Raw genomic sequence first — 23,754 nt, forward strand, 5'->3', positions numbered from 1 at the left:
GGTAGCGGAACCCAAACTGTATGTCGGTGAGCAGGTTATTGCTGAGTAAGTGTGGTTTGATAGCACTATCAACAGCACATGCATCACATTGCTGTTGATCGAGAGTAGACTGATGGGGTGGTAATTGCCCGTGTTAAAATTGTTCTGCTTTTTGTGTACAGGACATACCTGTGCAATTTTCCACATTGCTGGGTAGATGCCAGTGTTGTAGCTGTACTGGAACAGCTTTGCTAGGGCTGCAGCTAGTTCTGGAGCACAAGACTTCAGTACTACTGCTGGGATGTTGGCAGGGCCCATAGACTTTGCTTTATCCAATGCCTTCAGCCATTTCTTGATATCACGTGGAGTGAATTGAAGTGGTTGAAGACTGGCATCTGTGATGCTGGGGATCTCCTTCCCATAGTCAAGGGTTATGGGGGACAGACAGGGAAGTGGAGTTGAGACCACACACAGATTAGCCAGGATGAATTAGATGACTCACGACATGTCACATGCTCTGATGATGCTTAAGGTCCATATACATCAGGTCTGTGGGGTTCTCATGATTCTGCCAAATCGTGTTCTTTCACTTGTTTGGGGTATTGAGTTTTTCAGTTCTTTTTTTTATTCATTCATGGATGTGGGCGTCGCTGGCAAGGCCAGCATTTATTGCCCATTCCTAATTGCCCTTGGAAGGTAGTGGTGAGCTGCCTTCCTGAATCGCTGCACCTCTAGGTGGTAGAGGTCGCGGGTTTGGAATGTGCTGTCTAACGAGCCTTAATGCGTTGCTGCAGTGCATCTTGTAGATGGTACACACTGCTGCCACTGTGCGTCGGTGGTGGAGGGAGTGAATGTTTGTGGATGGGGTGCCAATCAAGCGGGATGCTTTGTCCTGGATGGTGTCAAGCTTCTTGAGTGTTGTTGGAGCTGCACCGATCCAGGCAAGTCTAACATCATGGTAGGGAAACCATTGGAAAAAATTCTGAGGGACAGGATTAACCTCCACTTGGAGAGGCAGGGATTAATCAGGGATAGTCAGCATGGCTTTGTCAGGGGAGATTGTGTCTAACAAACTTGATTGAATTTTTCGAGGAGGTGACCAGATGTGTAAATGAGGGTAAAGCAGTTGATATAGTCTACATGGACTTCAGTAAGGCTTTTGATAAAGTCCCGCATGGGAGCATTGGTTAAGAAGGTAAGAGACCATGGGATCCAGGGCAATTTGGCAAATTGGATCCAAAATTGGCTTCGTGGCAGGAGGCAGAGGGCGATGGTCAAGGGTTGTTTTTGCGAGTGGAAGTACTGTAGGGATCAGTGCTGTGACCCTTGCTGTTTGTGTACATTAATGATTTAGACGTGAATATAAGAGGTATGATCAGTAAGTTCACAGATGACACGAAAATTGGTGGGGTTGTAAATAGTGAGGAGGAAAGCCTTAGATTACAGGACGATATAGATGGGCTGGTAAGATGGGCAGAGCAGTGGCAAATGGAATTTAATCCTGAGAAGTGTGAGGTGATGCATTTTGGGAGGACTAACAAGGCAAGGGAATATACAATGGATGGTAGGAACATAGGAAGTACAGAGGGTCAGAGGGACCTTGGTGTACTTGTCCATAGATCACTGAAGGCAGCAGCACAGGTAGATAAGGTGGTTAGGAAGGCATATGGGATACTTGCCTTTATTAGCCGAGGCATAGAATATAAGAGCAGGGAGGTTATGATGGAGCTGTATAAAATGCTAGTTAGGCCACAGCTGGAGTACTGTGTACAGTTCTGGTCACCATATTATAGGAAGGATGTGATTGCACTGGAGAGGGTGCAGAGGAGATTCACTAGGATGTTGCCTGGGCTGGAGCATTTCAGCTATGAAGAGAGACTGGATAGGCTAGGGTTTCTTTCTTTAGAGCAGAGAAGGCTGAGGGGGAACCTGATTGAGGTATACAAAATTATGAGGGGCACTGATAGGATAGAAAGGAAGAATTTTTTTTCCCTTAGCGGAGGAGTCAATAAACAGGGGGTTATTGGTATTTAAGGTAAGGGGCAGGAGTTAGAGGGGATTTGAGGAAAAATGTTTTCACCCAGAGGGTGATTGGAATCTGGAACGCACTGCCTGAAGGGGTGGTCGAGGCAGGAACCCTCACAACATTTAATAAGTATTTAGATGAACACTTGAAACATAGCATACAAGGCTACGGGCCAAGTGCTGGAAAATGGGATTAGAACAGGTCAGTGCTTGACGGCTGGCGCAGGCCCGATGGGCTGAAGGGCCTGTTTCTGTGCTGTATAACTCACATCCTTTATAATAGACTCTAGCATTTTCCCCACTACTGATGTAAGGTTAACTGGTCTGTAATTCCATGTTTTTTCTCTCCCTCCGTTTTTAAAATAGTGGGGTTATATTTGCCACCCTCCAATCTGTAGGAACTGCTCCAGAGTCTATAGAATTTTGGAAGATGACCACCAATGCATCCATTATTTCCAGGGCCATTTCCTTTAGTACTCTGGGATGTAGATTATCAGGCCCTGGGGATTTGTCAGCCTTTAACCCCATTAATTTTTTTTTTCATTCATGGGATGTGGGCATCACTGGCTATGCCAGCATTTGTTGCCCATCCCTAATTGCCCTTGAGAAGCTGGTGGTGAGCTGCCTTCTTGAACCGCTGCAGTCCATTTGGGGTAGGTATACCCACAGTGCTGTTAGGAAGGGAGTTCCAGGATTTTGACCCAGCGACAGTGAAGGAACGGCGATATAGTTCCAAGTCAGGATGGTGTGTGACTTGGAGGGGAACTTGCAGGTGGTGGTGTTCCCATGCATCTGCTGCCCTTGTCCTTCGAGGTGGTAGAGGTCGTGGGTTTGAAAGGTGCTGTCTAAGGAGCCTTGGCGCGTTGCTGCAGTGCATCTTGTAGATGGTACACACTGCTGCCACTGTGCGTCGGTGGTAGAGGGAGTGAATGTTTGTAGATGGGGTGCCAATCAAGCAGGCTGCTTTGTCCTGGATGGTATCGAGCTTCTTGAGTGTTGTTGGAGCTGCACCCATCCAGACAAGTGGAGAGTATTCCATCACACTCCTGACTTGTGCCTTGTAGATAGTGGACAGGCTTTGGGGAGTCAGGAGGTGAGTTACTCGCCGCAGGATTCCTATTGCCCATTGGAATGTGCTGTCTAACGAGTCTGTCTAGCAGGATTCCTAGCCTCTGACCTGCTCTTGTAGCCACGGTATTTATAGTGACTACTCCAGTTCAGGTTCTGGTCAATGGTAACCCCTAGAATGTTGATAGTGGGGGATTCAGTGGTGGTAATGCCATTGAATGTCAAGGGGAGATGGTTAGATTCTCTCTTGTTGGAGATGGTCATTGCCTGGCACTTGTGTGGCGCAAATGTCACTTGCCACTTATCAGCCCAAGCCTGGATATTGTCCAGGTCTTGCTGCATTTCTACACGGACTGCTTCAGTATCTGAGGAGTTGCAAATGGTGCGGGACATTGTGCAATCATCAGCGAACATCCCCACTTCTGACCTTATGATTGAAGGAAGGTCATTGATGAAGCAGCTGAAGATGGTTGGGCCCAGGGCACTACCCTGAGGAACTCCTGCAGTGATGTCCTGGACCTCAGATGATTGACCTCCAACAACCACAACCATCTTCCTTTGCGCTAAGCATGACTCTAACTAGCAGAGAGTTTTCCTTCTGATTCCCATTGACCTAAGTTTTGTTAGGGCTCCTTGATGCCACACTTGGTCAAATATTGCCTTGATGTCAAGGGCAGTCACTCTCACCTCACCTCTTGAGTTCAGCTCTTTTGTCCATGTTTGAACCAAGGCTGTAATGAGGTCAGGAGCTGAGTGGCCCTGGCGGAACCCAAACTGAGCAACACTGAGCAGGTTATTGCTAAGCAAGTGCTGCTTGATGGCACTGTTGATGACACCTTCCATCACTTTACTGATGATTGAGAGTAGACTGATGGGGCGGTAATTGGCTGGGTTGGACTTGTCCTGCTTTATGTGTACAGGACATAGCTGGGCAATTTTCCACATTACCGAGTAGATGCCAGTGTTATAGCTGTACTGGAACCGCTTGGCTAGGGGAGCGGCAAGTTCTGGAGCACAGGTCTTCAGTACTATTGCCGGAATATTGTCAGGACCCATAGCTTTTGCAGTATCCAGTGCCTTCAGTCGTTTCTTGATATCACGTGGAGTGAATCGAATTGGCTGAAGTCTGGCATCTGTAATGCTGGAGACTCGAAGGGCGGGGGGGGTGGCCGAGACTGATATCAACTCGGCACTTCTGGCTGAAGATTGTTGCAAATGCTTCAGCCTTACCTTTCGCACTGATGTGCTGGGCTTCCCCATCATTGAGGATGGGGATATTTGTGGAGCCACCTCCTCCAGTTTGTTGTTTAATTGTCCACCACCATTCACGATTGGATGTGACAGGACTGCAGAGCTTAGATCTGATCCGTTGGTTATGGGATCGCTTAGCTCTGTCTATTGCATGCTGCTTATGCATTTTGGCATGCAAGTAGTCCAGGGTTGTAGCTTCACCAGGTTGACACCTCATTTTGAGATATGCCTGGTGCTGCTCCTGGCATGCCCTCCTGCACTCTTCATTGAATCACGGTTGGTCTCCTGGCTTGAAGGTAATGGTAGAGTGGGGGATATACCGGGCCATGAGGTTACAGATTGTGGTTGAGTACAATTCTGCTGCTGCTGATGGCCCACAGCGCCTCATGGATGCCGAGTTTTGCATTGCTAGATCTGTTCGAAATCTATCCCATTTAGCACGGTGATAGTGCCACACAACACGATGGGCGGTATCCTCAATGTGAAGGCGGGACTTCGTCTCCACCAGGACTGTGCAGTGGTCACTCCTACCAATACAGTCATGGACAGAAGCATCTGCGGCAGGCAGATTGGTGAGGACGAGGTCAAGTATGTTTTTCCCTCGTGTTGGTTCCCCAACCACCTGCCACAGACCCAGTCTAGCAGCTATGTCCTTTAGGACTCGGCCAGCTCGGTCAGTAGTGGTGCTACCGAGCCACTCTTGGTGATGGACATTGAAGTCCCCCACCCAGAGTACATTTTGTGCCCTTGCCACCCTCAGTGCTTCCTCCAAATGGTGTTCAACATGGAGGAGTACTGACTCATCAGCTGAGGGAGGGCGGTAGGTGGTAATCAGTAGGAAGTTACCTTGCCCATGTTTGACCTGATGCCATAAGACTTCATGGGGCCCAGAGTCGATGTTGAGGACTCCCAGGGCAACTCCCTCCCTACTGTAGATCACTGTCCCGCCACCTCCACTGGGTCTGTCCTGCCGGTGGGACAGGACATACCCAGGGATGGTGATTGCAGTGTCTGGGACATTGTCTGTAAGGTATGATTCCGTGAGTATGACTATGTCAGGCTGTTGTTTGACTAGTCTGTGGGACAGCTCTCCCAACTTTGGCACAAGCCCCCAGATGTTAGTAAGGAGGACCCTGCAGGGTCGACAGGGCTGGGTTTGCCATTGTCGTTTCTGATGCCTTGGTCGATTTCCCTAGCACTATTTTTTTACTAATACTGATTTCCTTCAGTTTCTCCCTCTCATTAGACCCTTGGTTCAATAACATTTCTGGGAGGTTATTTGTGTCCTCCTTTGTGAAGACAGAACCAAATTATGTGTTTAATTGTTCTGCCATTTCTTTGTTCCGCATTATAATTTCCCCCGTTTCTGACTGTAAGGGACCTACATTTGTCTTCACTAATCTTTTTCTCTTCAGATATTTATGGAAGCTTTTACAGTCAGTTTTTATGTTCCCTGCAAGTTTACTTTCATACTCTATTTTCCCCTGCTTAATCAACCTCTTTGTCCTCCTTAGCTGAATTCTAAACTGCTCCCAATCCTCAGATGCTGCTTTTTCTGGCAATTGTATATGCTTCCTCTTTGGATCTAATACTGTCCCAAATTTCTTTTTTAAGCCACGGTTGAGCCACCTTTCTGGTTTTATTTTTGCGCCAGACAGGAATTAATAATTGTTGTAGCTCATGCACACGTTCTTTAAATATTATCCATTGCCTATCCACCGTCAATCCTTTTAGTGAAGTTCTCCAATCTACCATAGCCAACTCGCACCTCATACCTTCATAGTTTCCCTTATTTAGATTCAGGACCCTAATTGCGGATTCAACTACTTCACTCTCCATTTAATGAAGAATTCAATCATGTTATGGTCAATCCTCCCCAAGGGATCCCACACAACAAGATTGTTAATTAATCCTTTCTCATTGCACGATACCCAGTCTAGGACAGCCTGTTCTCTAGTTAATTCCTCAAGTATTGGACTAAAAAAAGTCACGTACACACTCCAGGAAATCCTGCTCCACAGTATTATTGCTAATTTGGTTTGACCAATCTATAAGTCGATTAAGGTCACCCATGATTACAGTTGTACCCTTATTGCATGCATCTCTAGCTTCCTGTTTAATGCCATCCCTTACATCTCCACTACTGTTTGGGGGTCTATAGACAACCCTCACCAACGTTTTCTGGCCCTTGGTGTTTCTTAGCTCCACCCATACAGATTCTACATCATGATTTTCCCAGCCAATATCCTTCTTCACTATTGCATTGGTTTCCTTCTATAATAACAATGCTACCCCTCCTCCTTTCCCTTTTTTCCTGCCCTTCCTAAATATTGAATACCCCTGGATGTTCAGTTCCCATCCTTGGTCACCCTGCAGCCATGTCTCCGTAATCACGACTAAATCATAACTGTAAATCGTATCACGCGTAGTGAATCGAATTGGCTGAAGTCTGGCATTTGTGGTGTTGGGGACTTCAGGAGCAGGCCAAGATGGATCATCAACTTGGCACTTCTGGCTGAAGATTCTTCCGCACTTTCCTGTGGGTGAATTGTACTACTGGATGACTCATGTTCTCTGTTTTCACTGCTGTCTGGGTGATCTGTTGTAGGTTGTGTCCCCGGTTCATCAGCTCTCTATGGTAGCTGATTCTGTTGACCTTTCATCAATTCTTCTGGATGGGATCATCCCTTTGCAAGATGGAGGCGAACCATAATCATCCCTTTTGTGTGAGGGAGGTCCTCTTGAGCCACTTCCTCTTCCCCCCATTTCTTCACTTTGCATTGGCATCGAAGGCAGGGGCCTTTTATGTGGTGGTACCTTCCTCTTAAGGTAGCACTGTTTCTCCTGAACCCTTCACCATGCTCACCTTTGTGAGGTGGATCTCTCCTTCCTCTTCAAATCCTCCAAGGAGGGCCAGGGCTTCTTGGGGGTGGAGGTAGTCTATGTCGTCATTATTTTCAAATGCTGGTCTAGTAGCTAGCTTTAATGAGTTTTCATCCAAAGGCTTCCCATTCATATCCCAGGCTACATCCCTCACATCTCCTGTACCTTTGAAGGTAATGAAAGTAAAACCCCTCAACTTATTTGTTTCGCCACCTTTCATCAGCAGGAATTTTACTAGTCTTCCATATTTGCCAAACACTGCTTCACGTGTCTTTTCATTTGTTTCAATATTCAGACCAGAGTTTTCCGGGACAATCTCCTTCCATCCTGTGTAACATCTGTAAGGTTTGGCACACTTTTTTGCTAAGGAGTAAACAGGCTTGGTTCCTAATAATATATATAGTTTCCGGGATCGTGTTGTTCCTGTGTGTTAAGGTTCTCTGTATTTCTCCCACAACCTTCAATTGAATCCCTCCTGGCCCACATAATTTTTCGTTGTTTTTTACTAAACCTATCTTTCCTCAGCCAAGATGTTTGATGAAAGCCGTTGCTCCTGTATCTTATTTGAATGTGGTTTTATTTTCTCCCACTAAAATTTCCGCTTCCCAACAATTTTTTTCCCTGCACTTGTCCGAGGAAGGGAGTATTAATTGTTTGACCCTCCTTTATTTCCTCTATCTTTTTACTCGTCTGCAATGTTTGTTTTCAGCTGCGACAGACTTGCTGAAAGTGCCCCTTTCCATTGCAACAGAAACATTCAACTTCCCGGGCTGAGCAATTTTCTCGCCGGTGCTGCCCCCGGCCACAACTACTGCAATTCAGTGTTACTGTCTGTAGGTGTCTTTCCCGCCTCTTGGTTTTTCTGGTGCCATTACTCTTTGCCTTCTGAACGGACCCGACTGATTCCAGAATTTTGGAGGCTGGACTCCCCCGATCCTCCCAAACGAGTCGATTACTCTTCCATTCTTCTGCCTGCTTGCTCAATAAAATTACTTTTTTCAAAGCCAAATCTTCTCTTGACTGACAGTGCTTCAGTTATAACCCTGACTACTATTATGTCCCGAATCAGTTCCTCTCGTAGGCTCCTGTAGTCACAATCCTCCACTACTTTATACAGATCATTAATAAACAAATCAATACTTTCACTGACTTTCTGGGTGCACCTGTTGAACTTAGCTCTCTCCACGATGACATTTTTCCTGATCTGAAAGTATCCGTCTCGTGCTTTAATCACCTCACCATGTGGGGTTTCTTTTTCGTCAATCCCCAGGGTTGTCAGAATGGCATCTGCACTGTCTCCCATGGCAAAACACTGACCTGTTCTTTGTGCAATCGCGCTGTTAAACCTGACGCGGAACGATACCTGTCAAATCTTCAAATCCATCTCGGCTATGCTTCTCCCTGGTTGGGCCCTGCCACATCACAGGCTGAAATAAATCACACTTGAAATCACTCTAACTTTAACAAGATTTAACAAGTGCTTTATCAAAGACTTCTGTAGAGTTCTGCTTACTGTTCTCACTTTGGCTACAAAGCTATTTGACCTTACAACAACCCCCATGTCAGGTGTTTAACCCAAAGCACAATGATACTTTCAGCTTCCCTATAAGTACCATATATTCTCGAATACTCAAGCCCACACATACAGTCATGACAGGCCCCACTGCTCGCTCGAAGCTTTCTGATAATGGGACCAAATTTTCCATGTTTCTTCTGAGTCTCTGATCGCTTCTGTCTGGAAAAGTCATTTCTACCACTGTCACCATGTACTATTGTACTATCTTGTCAGTGTGCTATGAGTATTGAGTGAAGAAAGTAGACTCTGGGTCAAAGTAACACGAGTTTATTTACAAGGGTCTTCTTACTAGGGTATCTATGTAAACATTCTGAGCAGCGTGAGGTACAGGCTCATGGCATCACATCCTGTGATGATGCTTAAACATAATCTACCCAGCAACGGTTTATGTACATTATACTACAGCCACCATGAAGGCTTTTGGGAGCCAGGCTGAAAAGTGTCACTGGTAATTGGTGCAAGCAGCTTCTGAACTCTCCTTCCAATCCCCAAAGCCTCATAGTGGAGCTATCTGCAAAGGGACAAAAGGGATGGAAAAGCAATAAGACAACCTCCCTCCAGAGGAAGGTGAACAATGGACAGTGTTTGACTGACTATAAAACCAAGGCTGGATATGTCAGATTCAGTGAACAGGCGAATAAAGCTAATGCTTGGAACAAGGCATCACATTCTCTTCAGAACCTAAGCTGCCGAGTTCTGCTTTTAAAGTGCCTTTCTGTCTCCCAGCAGGAGCTACCACAGAGGCAGAGACCTCACTTTGTCTGAAATTTGTAACAAATCAGATATTACCAGGGCAGTGACCTCGTTTCCTTTGAAAATGGATGGACGACTGTTTTAGCTGCTCCGCATTCAGTGCTTTTCTTGCTTGGTGCAGAGTCATAGGAGATCTCAGCATGGGAGCACAAAAGTGTCTATAATAGAGATACTGCTACAAAGGAGAGTTACGCAATCCTTGCATCCTGCTGGGTTGTACAATAAGGGTTGGCACAGTCACATCAAGTATTCCCATCACCAATTACAGACACATTACAGACAGAAGGCTGCTATCTTTGTTCAGTTAAGTCTTTAAAGTGTCTGAAGGTAAAAAATAACCAGGTGTTGGCTACATTCAAATGTTTTCAAGGCTTAAAAATCTCAAAGACAGAAGGTATAATTAAAAAAAGTGACTTGAATTTCTGTAGAGCCTTTCACAAGCTCAAGGCCTCCCAAAGCACTTTACAGCCAATTAAGTACTTTAGAAGTGTAGTCACTGTCATAATATATACATGGCAGCCAATTTATACAAAGCAAGGTCCCAGAAATTCCAGGGTTTAGGGCCCGGGCAGCTGAAGGCAAGGCAGCCAATGGCAGAGTGATAAAAATCGGGATACGAAAGAGGCCAGAATTAGAGGAACGCACAGATTGTGGGAGGTTGTAGATTACAGAGATAGGGAGGGGAGGGGTCATGGAGAGATTTGAAAACGAGAATTTTAAATAAGAGCAAAATACTGCGGATGCTGAAACTCTGAAATGAGAACAGAAATTGCTGGAAATACTCAGTTGGTCTGGCAGCCTCTGTGGAGAGAGAAGCAGAGTTAACGTTTCAGGTCAGTGACCTTTCATCAGAACTGGCAAAGGTTAGAAATGTAATAGGCTTTGAGCAAAGTGAAAGGGGTTGGGGGGGTGGTGGGAGAGAAAAAGAACAAGATGGAAGGTCTGTGATAGAACAGCGGGGGGAGAGATTAAATAACAGACACGTCATGGAACAGAATGCAAATGGAGTGTTAAATTGTAATAGTAAAAGACAAAACACGAGCCCAGAGAGAATGCTAATGGTAATAATGAACAGCTCTGTCCGAAAGCAAAAACATGAGAACAAGTTTAAGACTCGTACATGGTTAAAAAATAAATTAAAAAATGAAAATATATAAACATAAAAATAAAAAATAAATAAAAAATAATGGGACTCATAGTCTGAAATTGTTGAACTCAATTTTGAGTCCAGAGTACCTAATCAGAAGATGAGGTGCTGTTCCTCAAGTTTGCAAAGAGCTTCATTGGAACACTGCAGCAGAGTGAGGACAGAAATGTGGACATGAGAGCAGGGGAGTGAATTAAAATAGCAAGCAACCGGAAGCTCGGGGTCATGCTTCCAAAAGCCAAGTTTCTTTTCCAAAAGCCAACTGCTTGCCTAAAAGCCAACTGTCTGTGTCAGCAAGCACACAGTTCAAAAATGTTGTCCAGGTCCCTTCAGAATGCTGACAGGGGAGGAGAGGGGAAGATGTGTATGGTGGTAGCATCACACTGGAGGTGACAGAAGTGGTGGAGGAGGACAATTTGGATGTGGAGGCTGATGGGTTGGAAAATGAGGACCAGGGGAACCCTGTCGTAGTTCTGGGAAGGAGGGGAAGGGGTAAGGGCAGAAGTGCAGGAAACGGGTCGGACACGGTTGAGGGCCCTGTCAACCACAGTGGGGGGAATCCTCGGTTGAGGAAAAAGGAAGACATATCAGAAGCACTGTTGTGGAAGGTAAAACCTCATGACCTTTGCTTCCAATTTCCACCCTTCTCTCACCTAAAACATGGTCCGTCTCCGAAACTTCCCTTCCCTTTCCTTCCTCAACTTCTCTGTCTCCATCTCTGGGGATAGGTTATCCACGAGTATTTTTAACAAGCCCACAAGTACCTCGACTACAGTTCCTCACACCCTGCCTCCTGCAAGGATTCTATTCTATTCTCCCAGTTTCTCCACCTCCAATGCATTTGTTCCGATGATGCTACCTTCCACAGCATTGGGTGACCGCTTTGCAGAACACCTCCGCTCAGTCTGGAAGCATGACCCTGAGCTTCCAGTTGCTTGCCATTTTAATTCACCATCCTGTTCTCGCCCGCATTTCTGTCCTCAGCCTGCTGCAGTGTTCCAGTGAAGCTCAACACAAGCTCGAGGAACTAATCTTCCAATTAGGTACTCTACAGCCTTCTGTACTCAACATTGAGTTCAATAATTTCAGACCATGAGCCCCATTGTTTAGTTATTTATTATTTTTGTCTTTATATATTTTCATTTATTTTAAATTTATTTTTAACCATGTGCTAGTCTTAAACTTGTTTTCCATGTTTTTGCTTTCAGACAGAGCTATTAATTTTTCTGCCTTTAGCAGAAGATTGTTACATTTCTAACTTTCTAATGAAAGGTCACAGATCTGAATCATTAACTCTGTTTCTCTCTATACAGATGTGGGTAACCTGCTGAGCATTTCCGTACTTTCTGATCTCATTTCGCGAGAATTTTAAAATTGAGGTTTGACTGGATCAGGAACGACATCATAGAACCAGCGAACCATTGAAATTACGGCACAAAAGGAGGCCATTCAGCCCATCCTGTCTGTGCCAGCTGAAAAAACTGGCTGCCCAATCTAATCCCACCTTCAAGCACCTGGTCCATAGCCTTGCAGGTTACAGCACTTCAGGTGCATGTCCAGGTATCTTTTAAATGAGTTGAAGGTTTCTGCCTCCACCACAGATCCGGGCTGTGAATTCCAGATACCATCACCCCCTGGGCGTAAAGGATTTTCCTCATGTCCCCTCTAATCCTTCTACCAATCATCTTAAAACTGTGACCTTTGGTAATTGACCTCTTCGCTAGCGGAAACAGGTCCTTCCTGTTTATCTAGACGAAGAGGAATGGCTGGCGGCTAGACCAAAACACATGAATAGATCCTTGAAACGGGGCAACTGTGTGTCTCCTCAGCTGCTGTATTGTGCAAGGCTTAGGGAGGAACCTAGGAACAGGAGGAGGCCATTCAGCCTCTCAAGTCTGTTCTGTCATTCAATGCGATCATGGCTGATCTGCATCTTAACTCCACGCACCTGCCTTAGCTCCATATCCCTTAATATCTTTGGCGAGCAAAAAATCTATCAATCTTGGATTGAAATTATTAATAGAGTTAGCCTCTAATTCATTTTGTGGGCGAGAGTTCCACACTTCAATCACCTGTTGTGTGAAGAAGTGTTTCCTAACTTCTCTTCTGAATGCTCTGGCACTGTTTTTAAGGTTATGTCCCCATGTCTTAAACTTCCCCATCAACAGAAAATAGTTTCAATCTCTTTGAAACATAAAAAATAGGAGCAGGAGTAGGCCAACCGGCCCCTCGAGCCTGCTCCACTATTCATTATGATCATGGCTGATCATCCAACTCAGTAGCCTGTTCCCGCTTTCGCCCCATACCCTTTGATCCCTTTAGACCCAAGAGCAATATCGAACTCCTTCTTGAAAACATACAATGTTTTGGCCTCAACTGCTTTCTGTGGTAGCAAATTCCACAGGCTCACCACTCTGTGGGTAAAGAAATTTCTCCTCATCTCAGTCCTGAAAAGTTTACCCCATATCCTTAGACTATGACCCCTGGTTCTGGACTCCCCCACCTTCGGGAACATCCTTCCTGCATCTGCCCTGTCAAGCCCTGTTAGAATTTTATAGGTTTCAATGGGATCCCCGCCCTCACTCTTCTGAACTCCAGCGAATATAATCCTAACCGACTCAATCTCTCCTCATACGTCTGTCCCGCCATCCCAGGAATCAGTCTGGTAAGCCTTTCGCTGCACTCCCTCTTTAGCAAGAACATCCTTCCTCAGATAAGGAGACCAAAACTGCACACAATATTCCAGGTGTGGTCTCACCAAGGCCCTGTATAATTGCAGCAAGACATCCCTGCTCCTGTACTCGAATCCTCTCGCTATGAAAGCCAACATACCATTTGCCTTTTTTATCGCCTGTTGCACCTGCATGCTTACCTTCAGCGACTGGTGTATGAGAACACCCAAATCTCTCTGCATATTTAACTTTCCAAATAGACTGGAAATACTATAGTTCGAGTACTTTAGATGGGTCAGTTTTTGTCCAGTGTGTGCAGGAGGGTTTTCTGACACAGTATGTAGCCAGGCCAACCAGGGGCGATGCCACATTGGATTTGGTACTGGGTAATGAACCCGGCCAGGTGTTAGATTTAGATGTAGGTGAGCACTTTGGTGATAGTGATCACAATTTGATTAGGTTTACCTTAGCGATGGGCAGGGACAGGTATATACTGCAGGGCAAGAATTATAGCTGGGGGAAAGGAAATTATGATGCGATTAGGCAAGATTTAGGATGCGTAGGATGGGCAAGGAAACTGCAGGGGATGGGCACAATCGAAATGTGGAGCTTATTCAAGGAGCAGCTACTGCGTGTCCTTGATAAGTATGTACCTGTCAGGCAGGGAGGAAGTTGTCGAGCGAGGGAGCCGTGGTTTACTAAAGAAGTTGAAGCGCTTGTCAAGAGGAAGAAGAAGGCTTATGTTAGGATGAGACGTGAAGGCTCAGTTAGGGCGCTTGAGAGTTACAAGCTAGCCAGGAAGGATCTAAAGGGTGAGCTAAGAAGAGCAAGGAGAGGACACGAGAAGTCATTGGCGGATAGGATCAGGAAAAACCCTAAGGCTTTCTATAGGTATATCAGGAATAAAAGAATGACTACAGTTAGATTAGGGCCAATCAAGGATAGTAGTGGGAAGTTGTGTGTGGAATCAGAGGAGATAGGGGAAGTGTTAAATGAATATTTTGCGTCAGTATTTACAGTAGAGAAAGAAAATGTTGTCGAGGAGAATACTGAGATTCAGACTACTAGGCTAGATGGGATTGAGGTTCACAAGGAGGAGGTGTTAGCAATTTTGGAAAGTGTGAAAATAGATAAGTCCCCTGGGCCAGATGGGATTTATCCGAGGATTCTCTGGGAAGCCAGGGAGGAGATTGCAGAGCCTTTGTCCTTGATCTTTATGTCGTCATTGTCGACAGGAATAGTGCTGGAAGACTGGAGGATAGCAAATGTTGTCAGTAGAGCAAATGAGTAGAGACAGCCCTGGTAATTATAGACCTGTGAGCCTTACCTCGGTTGTGGGTAAAATGTTGGAAAAGGTTATAAGAGACAGGATTTATAATCATCTTGAAAAGAATAAGTTCATTAGCGATAGTCAGCACAGTGCCTCATAAACCTTATTGAGTTTTTCGAGAAGGTGACCAAACAGGTGGATGAGGGTAAAGCAGTGGATGTGGTGTATATGGATTTCAGTAAGGCGTTTGATAAGGTTCCCCACGGTAGGCTATTGCAGAAAATACGGAAGTATGGGGTTGAAGGTGATTTAGAGCTTTGGATCAGAAATTGGCCAGCTGAAAGAAGACAGAGGGTGGTGGTTGATGGCAAATGTTCATCCTGGAGTTTAGTAGCTAGTGGTGTACCACAAGGATCTGTTTTGGGGCCACTGCTGTTTGTCATTTTTATAAATGACCTGGAAGAGGGTGTAGAAGGGTGGGTTAGTAAATTTGCGGATGACACTAAGATCGGTGGAGTTGTGGATAGTGCCGAAGGATGTTGTAGTGTACAGAGGGACATAGATAGGCTGCAGAGCTGGGCTGAGAGATGGGAAATGGAGTTTAATGCGGAAAAGTGCGAGGTGATTCACTTTGGAAGGAGTAACAGGAATGCAGAGTACTGGGCTAATGGGAAGATTCTTGGTAGTGTAGATGAACAGAGAGATCTTGGTGTCCAGGTGCATAAATCTCTGAAGGTTGCTCCCCAGGTTAATAGGGCTGTTAAGAAGGCATATGGTGTGTTAGCTTTTATTAGTAGGGGGATCGAGTTTCGGAGCCACGAGGTCATGCTGCAGCTGTACAAAACTCTGGTGAGACCGCACCTGGAGTATTGCGTGCAGTTCTGGTCACCGCATTATAGGAAGGATGTGGAAGCTTTGGAAAGGGTGCAGAGGAGATTTACTAGGATGTTGCCTGGTATGGAGGGAAGGTCTTACGAGGAAAGGCTGAGGGACTTGAGGTTGTTTTCGTTGGAGAGAAGGAGGAGGAGAGGTGACTTAATAGAGACATATAAGATAATCAGAGGGTTAGATAGGGTGGATAGTGAGAGTCTTTTTCCTCGGATGGTGATGGCAAACACGAGGGGACATAGCTTTAAGTTGAGGGGTGATAGATATAGGACAGATGTTAGAGGTAGTTTCTTTACTCAGAGAGTAGTAGGGGCGTGGAACGCCCTGCCTGCAACAGTAGTAGACTCGCCAACTTTAAGGGCATTTAAGTGGTCATTGGATAGACATATGGATGAAAATGGAATAGTGTAGGTCAGATGGTTTCACAGGTCGGCGCAACATCGAGGGCCGAAGGGCCTGTACTGCGCTGTAATGTTCTAATTCTAATATTCCCCTCTCTCAGTTTATAGCCGTTCAGATAATAATCTGCCTTCCTGTTTTTGCTACCAAAGTGGATAACCTCACATTTATCCACATTACACTACATCTGCCATGCATTAGCCCACTCACTCAACTTGTCCAAATCACCCTGAAGCCTCTCTGCCTCCACCGCACAACTCACCCTCCCACCCAGTTTGGTGTCATCTGCAAATTTGGAGATATCACATTTAGTTCCCTCATCTAAATCATTAATGTATATTGTGAATAGCTGGGGTCCCAGCACCGATCCCTGCGGTACCCCACTAGTCACTGCCTGCCATTCGGAAAAAGACCCATTTATCCCTACTCTTTGTTTCTTGTCTGCCAACCAATTTTCTGTCCATTGCAATATACTACCCCCAATCCCATGTGCTTTTATTTTACATGCTAATCTCTTATGTGGGACTTTGTCGAAAGCCTTCTGAAAGTCCAAATAAACCACATCCATTTGGCCGATCGACTTCTTTCAAAATCCTATATCAAATCATCATTTAACCTTCTTTATCCCAAGGAATTACAAGCCTTGCTTAAGTAATCTCTCCATATAATTTAACTACTGGGGGAGCTTTGAAAAATGGAATAATCAATGGGACGAAATTGTAATCAATTCAAGTCTTTGTAAGGTGCCTCAATCCCAAGTGTTTATGGTGCGTTCTGAGAGGAGGGATTAGTGAGAAACTGTACTCACTGGTCGAAGGGGTAAACACCATGGGCTGAATTATATAAGCCCGCCGCTGATAGTCTCATTTAAATATCCGGGTCAAGCCTCCCCCCCCACCCCAATCAAATGAAGTGGGCGGGCTGTCCAGCCTTGGCAGTGGTGTTGCCTATGTGCAGGCGCTGATACCATTTTTAAAGGCCTGTTAGCCCTCCTGGAAAATCTAAATATTTAAAGGAAAATAAAGGAAATTAAATAAATACATCTCTTTTCCCCCTCTCCCACCTCCCAATAACAATTAAATTAATTATTTGCCCTTTCCTCACCAAAACACTGACCTTTACCTTCTGACCTTCCCCCGCCAACTGCACAAGCCTTAAACTATAACCCATCCCATTAACCCCGACACTCATGATGTTAATTTGACCCCGTCCCCTCACCGAGAAACTTACCTCCTCCTCCCTCCCCATCAGTGTTGCGCCTCATTTCCCCGGACAGGGATCCGAAGGCGTGGCAGTGCCAGTTGTCGGTGTGAAGATCATGGCGGGACTTCAGGAGGTGACCGGACAATAATTAATGCAGGTATTTTAACTTATTTAAATATTTAAAATGTGGTCCTGTCGCCACGAGGCCTCGCTGCCACCAGCAATATCGAGCCAGGCCCTGCTGGCGTCAAGGTCCATGGCAGGCCTCGTCCAGGGCCATCTTCAGGCCGCGCCCCCGCACCATGGCTCCCAATGTCAAGGGCTCCACCTTTCTGTTCGACACAGTCTATGTCCAACAATGCCCTTTCCTACCCTACCCTGCCCTGTTCCATTCCACCCCATCCTGACCTGCCCAATCTCACATTTCCCTGCCCCGCCCCGTCCACCATCTCCCCACCCTGCTGTGCCCTGTCCCTCCCTCACCCCTCCACACCCTCCTTCGCTAGTGTTAATATATCTGCTATGACTCAGCAGTTCCAGGAGACAAACGGAGAAAGTTGTCAGAAGATGATGAGCTCGCCCATCCACCTCCCCGACCAACCTCACAGTGTATTTTCCAATAAATATTTTATGTTGTCTCATCCTGACCTGCTGTTTCTCTTCAAATTTCAGCCCTTATTAAAAACCTTACTGTGATGAAGCTAGTTAGAAACATCATAATAAACCTTTCGGCACAAACTCTGTTTAGGCAGGTCACAGGTCAGGGGACTAGCTGAGGAATTATAGTTTTAATCTCCAAAAACAAAAGTCAAAATCATTAAATATTAATTTCAGCCTGAGCCTAAACATTTTCTGGCATCTTGATACCTCACAGATGAAATACAATACCTTGTATTGTATAAAAGCCAAAACAATACCTTTAGCAAGGTCAGCAGGAGGTTACTGTCACACAGGGTCTGTGTATCTGTCTTTGTGCTACCAAATCTTCAGTTAGGATGGAATTTTTAAACTTGCTCTTTGGGTTTTAGCACACTGTGCATAAGATGGTGGTTCAGTTGGTAGCACTCATGGTGCTAAGTTAAAAGCTTGTGGGATAAGTCTCACTCCAGAGATTAAGGATTGAACAGAATATAAAAACAGCAAAGAATGACTAAAAGATTGATAAAGAGGGAAAAATTAGAGAACAAGAGAAAGCTTACTAGAAATATAAAAACAGATAGTAAGAGTTTCTATAGATATTTAATAAATAAGAGTTAACAAAATGAGCACTAGTCCTATAGAAAGTGAGCCTGGGAATTAATAAGGAGATGGCAGATGAATTGAATAAGTATTTTGCATCGATCCTCACCATAGAGGATACAAGTAACATCCCAGAAATAGCTGTAAATCAGGAAATGGAAGGCAGCGAGAAACTCAAGAAAATTACAATCACCAGGGAAGTGGCACTGAGCAAATTGCTCGAGCTGTGGGCTGACAAGTCACTAAGTTCTGATGGACTTCATCTTAGGGTCTTAAAAGAAGTGGCTAGTGAGAAAGTTGATGCATTGGTTTTGATTTTCCAAAATTCCCTTGATTCGGTGAAGGTTTCATGAGATTGGAAAATAGCAAATGTAACTCCTGTATTCAAAAAGGGAGGGAAAAAGATAGCAGGAAACTACAGACCAGTTATCTTAACATCTGTCTTAGGGAAAATGTTAGAAGCTATTATTAAAGACGTTATAGCAGGGCATTTAGAAAAATTCAAGGTAGAGTCAACATGGTTTTGTGAAAAGGAAATCATGTTCAACCAATTTATTGCCGTTCTTTGAAGAAGTAATGTGTTGTGGATAAAGGTGGATGTACTGCACTTAGATTTCCAGAATGCATTTGATAAGGCACCACAGCAAAGGTTATTGTGGAAAATAAAAGCTCATGGTGTAGTGGGTAACATATTGGCATGGATAGAAGATTGGCTAGCTAAGATTGGGCAGCACAGTGGCGCAGTGGTTAGCACTGCAGCCTCACAGCTCCAGGGACCCGGGTTCGATTCCGGGTACTGCCTGTGTGGAGTTTGCAAGTTCTCCCTGTGTCTGCGTGGGTTTTCTCCGGGTGCTCCGGTTTCCTCCCACAAGCCAAAAGACTTGCAGGTTGGTAGGTAAATTGACCATTATAAATTGTCACTAGTATAGGTAGGTGGTAGGGAAATATAGGGACAGGTGGGGATGTTTGGTAGGAATATGGGATTAGTGTAGGATTAGTATAAATGGGTGGTTGATGGTCGGCACAGACTCGGTGGGCCGAAGGGCCTGTTTCAGTGCTGTATCTCTAATCTAATCAATCTAACAGGAAACAGAGAGTAGGCATAAATGGGTCATTTTCTGGTTGACAACGTGTAACGAGTAGTGTGCCACAGGGATCAGTGCTGGGGCCCCAACTTTTTACAATTTATATAAATGACTTGGATGACAGAACTGAAGGTATGATTGCTAAATTTGCTGATGACACAAAGATCGGTAGGAAACTAAGTTGTGAAGAGGGCATAAGGAGGCTACAAAGGGATATAGATAGGTTAGTCCGCTCAGTCTGCAAGCAGGACCCTGAGCTTCCGGTTGCTTGCCATTTCAACACTCCCCCCTGCTCTCATGCTCACATCCCTGTCCTGGGATTGCTGCAGTGTTCCAGTGAACATCAACGCAAGCTCGAGGAACAGCATCTCATCTACCGATTAGGCACACTGCAGCCTGCCGGACTGAACATTGAGTTCAATAATTTCAGAGCATGACAGCCCCCCATTTTACTTTCATTTTTAGTTATTTTTTCTTCCTTTTTTTTACATTCCTTTTTACATTTTTTACAATCTTTTTTTTGCATTTATTTCATTTCATCTTAGTTTGTTCAGTTTGCTTACCCACTGTTTTTTTTTCAGGTTTGCACTTGCTGCTGTTCAATATTCAGTGTATTAACACCTAATCTGTACTAATGCTTTGTCTTTCAACACACCATTAACATATTGTTTGCCTTTGCTCCATGACCTTTTGGTCAGCTATGTGGCCTGGTCCAATCTAGACCTCCTTTGTTATAACTTGCTTATAACCTGTGACTTTTCTAATATTATTGTAAGTTCCGAAGAAGGGTCACTGACCCGAAACGTTAACTCTGCTTCTCTTTTCACAGATGCTGCCAGACCTGGTGAGTGGTTCCAGCATTTCTTGTTTTTATTTCAGATTTCCAGCATCCGCAGTATTTTGCTTTTATTATAGATAGGTTAAGTGAGTGGGCAAAGACTTGGCAAATGGACTATAATGTGGGAAAATGTGAAATTGTCCATTTTGGCAGAAAGAATAAAAAAGAAGCATATTATCTAAATGGTGAGAGATTTCAGAGCTCTGAGATGCAGAGGGATCTGGGTGTCCTAGTGCATGATTCGCAATAGGTTAATATGCAGGTACAGCAAGTAATTAGGAAAGCTAATAGAATATTATCATTGATTCTGAAGGGAATTGAATACAAAAGTAGGGAGGTTATGCTTCAGCTATACAGGGCATTGGTGAGACCACATCTGGAGTACTGTGTACAGTATTGGTCTTTTTATTTAAGGAAGGATGTAAATGCGCTGGAGGCAGTACAGAGAAGATTTACTAGACTAATACCTGGAATGGGCGGGTTGTCTCATGAGGAAAGGTTAGACAGGCTAGGCTTGTATCTGCTGGAATTTAGAAGAGTAAGAGGCGACTTGATTGAAACATATAAGATCCTGAGGGGTCTTGACAGGGTGGATGTGGAAAAGATGTTTCCCCTTGTGGCAGAATCTAGAACTAGGGGTCACTGTTTAAAAATAAGGGGTCACCCATTTAAGACAGAGATGAGGAGAAATTTTTTCTCTCAGAGGGTCATGAGTCTTCCGAATTCTCTTCCTCAAAAAGCAGTGGAAGCAGAGTCTGAATATTTTTAAGGCAGAGGTAGACAGATTCTTGATAAGCAAGGGGGTGAAAGGTTATTGGGGGTGGGTGGAAATGTGGAGTAATCAGTTCAGTCATGAACTTATTAAATGGCAGAGCAGGCTCGAGGGGCTGAGTGGCCTACTCCTGCTCCTAATTCGTATGTTCGTATGTTTAGAAGAGTAAGAGGCGACTTGATTGAAACATATAAGATCCTGAAGGATGTTGACAGGGTGAATGTAGAAAGGATGTTTCCCCTTGTGGAAGAATCTCAAACTAGGGGTCACTGTTTAAAAATAAGGGGTCGCCCATTTAAGACAGAGATGAGAAATTTTTTCTCTCAGAGGGTTGTGAGTCTTTGGAACTCTCTTCCTCAAAAGGCAGTGGAAGCAGAGTCTTTGAATATTTTTAAGGCAGAAGTCGACAGATTCTTGATAAGCAAGAGGGTGAAAGGTTATCGGGGGTAGGAAGGAATGTGGAATTGAGGTTACATTCAGATCAGCCATGATCTTATTGAATGATGGAGCAGGCTCAAAGGGCTGAGTGGCCTACTCCTGCTCCTAATTCGTATGTTCGCGTGTAATTATTTCTGGCCTCTTGTGCATCACGATTATCACCACTCCACTATTGGCGGCCATGCCTTCATCTGCCTAGTCTCTAAGCTCTGAAATTCCCTCCTTAAATCTACCTAGCTCTCTCCTGTAAGACGCTCTAGAAAAATCTATCTCTTTGATCAAGCTTTTGATCATCTGTCTTACAATCTCCTTATGTGGCTCGGTGCCATATTTTGTTTGATAAAGCTCTGTCCATGGCCTCCCCAGCCCCTGACAAAATTGAATGGCGTTGGGAAGGCAACAGGCACTCCAACCCCTGCCTTCCCTCGCTTTTTTATGGATTCCCCACACCTCCCTGCCCCTCCCTAGGGGCTGATAAAATTCAGCCCTAATACTTCCTTTGCAGAGCAAAGTTTTTGATTCAAAAAGGACCAGATAATTTCAATCATGACAAGTTTCATCACCTTGTCCAGAACAGTAAAAGCAGAGGGGACAGCCTGTGTTTGAAGGGAGGTAAATTCAAACCTTATCTGCGGAAACAATAATTCACTCTGCCATTCCCTTCCCTATGTTAACAGTCTCACCGAGGTTAAACTGCGCAGAAAAAAATATTTCAGTGACTGAGTGGTCAATCTATGGCTCCCTGGGGAGAAGCTGGAAGCAATTAGTATCGATTCACTCAAATACAATTTAAATAGATTTCTTTCAAAATTAATATTTTGGGACTAAGATAAGTAATTTGAGACATAATGGGCTGAATTTTATAAGTTTGCCACCGTTCTCGGCGAGCTTTAAAGAAGGCACGTGCACGTGAGACTTGTGCGCCACTGAGCCCTCGCGATATTACACACGGGGGCTCATTTAAATGGAGAAGGCGGAACGCCCGCCCCCCGATGACATAGAGAGGGTGGCCACTCCGTCCCCGGCAGCAGCGTCCAGCACGACCGCACAGGTGCTGCTGCCATTTTTAAAGGGCTTCAAGCCCTTCAGGTGCATTTACTTTTTTAAAGATACATTGATTAGCCATTGAGATTCCAATGTTCAATAAAAGGTGAAAGCCCCTCTATCACGCCCCCCAGTTACCACACACTTTATTTTTGGGCCTTTCCCACCAGAGAAAACCTTATTCCCAACCTGACCTTTTCCCCCCGAACCTTTGCCCTTCAACCCCTTCCAATCAATCCCCTCAGTCAATGGAATAAGTTTTCTCCATTCACCCCACCTGACCTGAAAATTAAACTCCTCCCCGCCTCCCCACCAGTGTCTCGCCTTGAGTCCCTAAATGGGGATCGGAAGGCTTGGGACTTCTAGTCACAGGCCGGAATATCAGCGTGGGATGGCCACCTGGTTCAGGTAAGCTCATTTACATGTATTTGCATTAATTTTATTCGGGAAATGAAGGCTCTGCTGCCGTGCTGCGAACGGGCCACACTGAGGCCTCGCTGGCGCTGGCAAAATGCAGCAGGGCATTCTTGACATCGGGTGGCATAGTGGGCCTCTCCCAGAAGAATTTTCCGGGCCCCCCCACCATGACCCCTGACGTCGGAGGGCTGGCAAAATTCAGCCCGATGTGTTGAGTGCTTGGGAGGAACAGGTAACTTTGGACCTAAGGTTCCCAAGTCTCTCCAGTACTGGGGCTTTCTTCACCTCTTGTCTGGGTCTGTTATAGACTAATTGATAGAGATTGATCACTGTGATTATTCAACAACTCCTTTATCGTTTTATCATGTGGCTACCAGAAGGTTAGAAAGCGAACTCAATGGGCCTTGGTCTTTGTTCATATAGCAATTCCTACATTCTTACAATGGTGTAGTGGTTATGTTACTGGTATCTGCCTGAGGTCTTTCTGTACCCAAATGTGTAAGAACAAAATTTATGATCCATCAATCATGTACCAGGTTCCACGATCCATCAGGAAGCCTGCCGATTATAGCAGAAAATCAAAGCGGGGTGGCAGCTGTTGGAAAGGATGAAGAGAATTTTCTGTGTCAATGAAATAAATTTCCTTTGTGGGGGCCAAGAGAAGCGGGAGCTCTCCTCTAGGCTCACACAGAAAGTTGCAACCTTCGCTGTTCCAGACTCCACCCTGCCCCCACATCCCTCCTGCCAAATTTTCCTGAAATCCTCTCCTCACCTCCGAACTGATGAATGGCCCATACTGATCTATCC

Source organism: Heterodontus francisci, chromosome 10, assembly GCF_036365525.1.
Source record: "Heterodontus francisci isolate sHetFra1 chromosome 10, sHetFra1.hap1, whole genome shotgun sequence".
Lineage (NCBI taxonomy): Eukaryota > Metazoa > Chordata > Chondrichthyes > Heterodontiformes > Heterodontidae > Heterodontus > Heterodontus francisci.